This window comes from Magnolia sinica, chromosome 3, assembly GCF_029962835.1.
Source record: "Magnolia sinica isolate HGM2019 chromosome 3, MsV1, whole genome shotgun sequence".
Taxonomy (NCBI): domain Eukaryota; kingdom Viridiplantae; phylum Streptophyta; class Magnoliopsida; order Magnoliales; family Magnoliaceae; genus Magnolia; species Magnolia sinica.
In genome coordinates, this window is record NC_080575.1 from 29,383,207 (window position 1) to 29,389,369 (window position 6,163).

Sequence of the window (6,163 nt, forward strand, 5' to 3'; positions counted from 1 at the left end):
ATGTCTAGATTTCTTTCACCTTGACCAATGCATGCTTAGCACCATCCACGTCATTCATCCACTACCCATACCATACATCACATTTCACCTCACTTTTAGCACCAATAAGATCTCATAAACTTATCACATCTTCTTTCCACCTCAACTCCCAATTCCCTATATAAGAGTAGCTCTCTTGTACTTATTATTTTCCTATACTTAAAAAACTTCGGAGATTTTAAGAGAGTGAGAGAGAGTGGGGCCAAGGTGTGGCCCATGAAAAGGGCGAGTTCTCAGTCCTAAAAAGGGAGGGGGGTGAATAGGACTATGCCAAATAAAAATTAAATGCGAAAAATAAATGCAGATAACTGAACCAAATAGCAACCTCAAATGTAATAGTATTGAGAGGCTGATACAAACATTGTTCAAAGGATAACCTTACACCAAAAACCAAGGTTTATGGTAAGACAACCTGATTTCTTAAACGTAGTAAGGATCAAAAACTCATACCAATGCAAGGAGTAATAGAAACAAATCTAGCTATTAGAACATTCACCACAAATGCATGAAATAAATACAAGCATTCACCACATCTAAACCACATACATCATCACCATCCAAACTCGAAGAATTATAGTGGTTCGGTGTGTACACCAACTATTCTAAAATAGCCACACCTACTCCACTCCCAATAATCACAACCCACGTAATATTGGCTTTCACTATGAAAGAAGGTTTTTCAAGGTTCACCTTAAAACCTTTACAATTGTATTTTCAATGGGCTACCACAATTAAAAACCTCACGCTAAGATTTTCTAGCTATCTCAGTCAAAACCACAATAGAGATTTTCTGGCAATCTCAAAAACCAAAAGCGGTAATTGAAAATACTGATCTGTAGATTCTCTTTGAATGTAGCCTGGAAGAACTGCTTCTTGATGATGAAGATGTCCAATGTTCAATCACTCAAATGGAAGGGTTCTAAGTCTAAATGATTTTTAAATTAAATCAATCTTGTGCTACTTTGATTCAATTTCTTGGATCTCAAAAAGGGTAGAACAGAATTCCCTTTTATCAAATTAGAATGAAGTAGACACCAAGATCCATAACTCAAGTGGTAGACTAAGTGAAAGACACCTCGTTTCAACACTGAGGTCTTGGTATCGATACCTAGTGGGGGTGGCTAACAGTGAAGTGTGATCTGACAGTGGGGTGTACTAACAAGATAAAAATAAATAAATTAGAATGAAGTAGCAAGAGATCAAGAAATTAGAAATAAAAAAAGCTATAAAAAGAATCTTAAATTACCGTATAATAACTTAACAATCACGGGGACTTATCTCTCAGAGTGGTGGCTTGAATTGGCTTAAAATGAATGAAAAAAGCTGAGAAAGGTCCTCTATTTATAAGCTAAAAATAGTTCCCTCGACTGGTCTAAGGTCAGCCTCAACTGGTCCTAGGAGTAACCAAATTTCAAAATTTCTGATGCGATCGCATAAAACTGACCCTCAACTGGTTGAGTGGGGCTCAAAATAGTTGCTGGAGTTCGAGTCAAGCCAATCTCCATGACCGATCAAGAAGGGTGCTCGACTGGTTGAGGACCTACCAGAAAATTTTGAAAATTTGAATATAAATCTGGACTGGTCGAGCAAAACCCTGGATTGGTCGAGCCAGTGCCTGGACTAGTCAAACATTAACTAGGACTAGTCGAAGCAAAGCCTATAAAAAGCATAATGACCCATTTTAAATATACAATATGAATTACCTAATCCTTAGGTCTTTCTAGGGTCAATTATACCTCAAATGTTGAACATTGAACTTATAGCTTTGGTAGATCCAGCAGATCTTCTTCTTGAAGTACTTAAATTTTGATCTTGTATACTTGAAACTTGAACATTTTCTTGACCATGAAGTGTACTTGAACTTGGTCTTGAACTTGATCATGTACTTGAGCTTGATCTTTGAATTTGAATATGAACTTTAACTTGACCTTTGAGCTTGATGAAGCACTTGAAGTTGATGTAGGACTTGAAGGTAAACTTTCCATCACTTAAAGAAGTCCATCATACCTAAGTGGTCTGTCACTACAAAATTTGACAATACAGGGTGCTAGACATACAACATAGCACTTACAATCTCCCCCTTTGTCAAATTTGTGACAAAACAACTTAGAAGATTGCATAACACCACTTCACAACATGATACTCTTGCAACATAAATACTCCCCCTTAATCTACTCTTCCTACTCCCCCTATATCTGAGCTTGTGAATTGTAGACTACTTGTATTAACAAATACACACACACACACACACACACACACACACACACACACACATAAATGCTTCTCTACACCATACACACCATACACAACCATAGAACTACAAAATTCTCCCCCCTTTTGTCACAACTTGACAAAGGAAGATAAGTAATTGAATGCAAATAGCAGTGATTATGATAAATAACAGAGTGTAGTAGATAAGGAGGTAAGCTAAGAGCATGATTCAGCAAAGTATCAACATTAGTAATTTATACATAACAAGTCCAAAAAGAAGTAAAAGTTAAAGTTTGACATTAAGACATGCCCAAAATATCAAGAAAAACTAGTCTGATCCAGATGAAGAAGGAGGTGGAATGGATGGATCAATTTGATGTAATCCCTTAGTTATTCGTCAAAAATACTTACGCATATATTTCATTTGATTATCCTGGGATATTTTTAATGCATCCACCTTTTCCTCCAAAGAGCGAAGACACTCATCATACTCAGGTAGCTGATAATCAGGATCAGCCTCAAAATCATCTAATTCTAACTCATCAAATATATCTTCCATCATGGTATTGGTTGGTAGCGCATCATCTTCTTCAACTTCCTCTACTTCCCCTTTGAGCAGGATTCAGCTTCAGGTTCATCTTGTTTATTTTTGAATTATTAAATGGAAGAAGCGAAATCGGACCCTCACCAGGTGGCATAACCACATTGCAGTGCAAAGCTAGGGTAATCATCAAGTAAGCAAATGAAATATAGCCGTGGCCCGGGTGAAGACGAAATTGAATAATAATGTAATAGATTAAAGAGGGAAGACACACAAGAATACCCGATACAATGGAGTGAATAATACAAACCATAAATGATGTCAACTCAGCTTTGTTGCAGATCGGGGGTAGACATTTGAAATAAAAATGCGATGCAACACCCTATATTTGGCAACATTTGGTTGGCCCGGAGAGCATTTCCTGCACTCCATTCTGAGTCCATGCTACACAATTTGCGGGTTAGCGACCATTTTTCCGACTCAGTCATCCTTTCGGCTAGGGTCGGAATCGAAATGCCGTCGTCATTTACATTAACATCATGTAAACCAGAAATTAAGTAATGATCGACCTTGAAAGAACCTTCTTTAAAGACAATTATGAAGGTCAATTCATCAAGGGATATATCTCTAATGCAAGCGTACGTTCCTTGCGAAATGGAGCGGTATGCCAATCCGCCCCAATTCAATATGTTCTCCCATCCTACAACAGTAAGGAGGGGAAGAATCTAAAATTGAGCAAGATGATTAGAATTGACTGACCGTTTAACTATAACCTCGCGAGTGCGAAAATTCCGCACACATTTGGGATCCTCTTTGGGAGGATAAAGGTTCGCACCTGAATTGGTGTGGTTCGAGAAGAAGAAGTTCTAACAACTTTCTTCTTAGCTTTTCCTTCCATTTCAAGAATAAAAGAAATAAATGCAATAAAGGAAGTAAGGGTTTCAAACCCAACAGATTTTTAACAAGAAACCCTTAGAAACCACTAGGAAAGATCAAATAAATTTAAAAATCAAGCAATGTAAGACTTAAGGAACGCAAATATGAAAGGAAATCAAAAATTGAGCATTTACCATGCATTAATTGAAGATGGGCTCGACGGGTCAGAGAAGGGGCGAGTGAAAAAGATGAGAAAATGGTGAAAAAGGTATTTTTCTCACTCATAAAGGACCTCCAACTGTGCAACTCGACCGGTCGAGCCACGATTGGTTGAGTAAGTGCTCGACTGGTCGTGCAACCTCCAAAAAATCAATATTTTTTATTCAAAATTATTTGCATAAAAATATATAAAAAATAAAGCATGCAAACATGATAAATTCAATTCGAATTATACATACCAATATCCATTTTCAACTTCGAAAACATATTCCTGTCTAGTTTAATAAATATATCTGTAAGCTGATTTTCTGTTTGAACATATTCCAATGAAATGATTTTCTCTTCCAATAATTCCCGAATGTAGTGATACTGAATATCAATATGTTTCCTACGGGAATGCTGGATGGGATTTTTAGAAATGTTAATTGCGCTAGAGTTATCACAATACAATATCATTGTATCTTGCGCAATACCGTAATCATTGAGCATTCTTTTCATCCACATAAGCTAGGTACAAGCATTTTCAACTGCAATATATTTAGTCTCAACTATGGATAATGATACGGAACTCTGTTTCTTGCTGTGCTAGGAAATTAAACAATTTTCAACATAAAAACATCCACCACTGGTAGATTTTCGATCATCTATGTTCTCAGCCCAGTCAGCATCTGTATATCCAGCTAATTGAACATTAGTATCATGCAGATACTAAAGGCCAAAATTAGTCGTACTTGCAACATATCTAATAATACGCTTGACAGCAATAAGATGAGATTCCTTAGGATCTTATTGATATTTAGCACAAATACCTACACTGAATGCTATATTAGGTCGGCTCGCAGTTAAGTATAACAAGCTACCAATTATACTACGATATAACTATGGATCTACACTTTTACCTGTTGCATGCTTAGAAAGTTTAAGCGTCGTACTCATACGAGTATCAAATTTTTTACCACTCTCAAATCTAAATTTCTTAACCAGGTTTAAAACATACTTGGTTTGAGAAATGAAGATACTTTCTCCTAATTGTTTAACTTGTAAACTAATAAAGTAGTTCAATTCTCTTACCATACTCATTTCGAACTTGGATTTCATCAACTCTGCAAACTCAATGGACAGGTTAGAACAAGTGGAACCATAGATAATATCATCAACATAGATCTATACTATTAGTATGTGTTCATTGTATTTTTTAACAAAAAGAGTTTTATGAACACTCCCCATAACAAAATTATGACTTAGTAAGAACTTAGTTAATTTCTCATACCATGCCCTGGGAGCTTGTTTCAAACCTTAAAGTGCCTTTTTAAGGCGATACACATGATTAGTGTGTTTAGGGTCCTCAAAATCCTTAGGTTGTTCAACATAAACCTCTTCATGTAAATCACCATTTAGAAATGTACTTTTAACATCCATTTGATAGATTTTAAACTTTTTGAAACATATAATGGATATGAATAATCTGATGGATTCAAGATAAGCTACTAGGGCAAAGGTTTCATGAAAATCGACTCCTTCTATCTAAGTGTACCCTTGTACAACCAGTCTAGCCTTATTTCTTATTATATTCCCTAACTCATTAGATTTATTTTTAAAAATCCACTTGGTCCCAATTATATGTTTATTAGTTGGTCTTGGAACCAAATACCACACATCATTCCTAATAAATTGATTCAGTTCATCTTGCATGGCAACTATCCAATTTTCATTAGTGAGTGTCTCTTTCACGTTGGCTGGTTTAATTTGAGAAGTAAAGCACACATAATTACAAATGGTTTCCAATTATTTTCGAGTACATACACCAATGAGAGGGTTGCCTAGAATTTGATCATAGGATGATCTTTGACTGATCATAGTTCAATGTCGTTTTGATAAGATGAAGAGTTAGGTTTGTTAATTACAGTGACTTCGTCATCTTTTGAGCTAGTTGTTGGAATGTTCAGGTGATCATCAATCACAACATTTATAGACTCCTAAATAACACCGGTCCTTTTATTAAGAACTCAGTATGCTCGACTATTCAAAGCATAACTTAGGAATATCCCTTCATCACTCTTAGTGTCGCACTTCCCTAAAATTTTTTGGTCTCGTAAAACATAGCACTTACTTCCAAAATTTTGAAAGTATTAAACTGTGGGTTTCTTATTAAACCACAATTCATAAGCTGTTTTATCTTTTGATTTTCAAATGTAAACATGGTTTATAATATAACATGCAATATTGACAGATTCGGGCCATAAATTTTTAGGTAACTTCATGCTATTTAACATTACA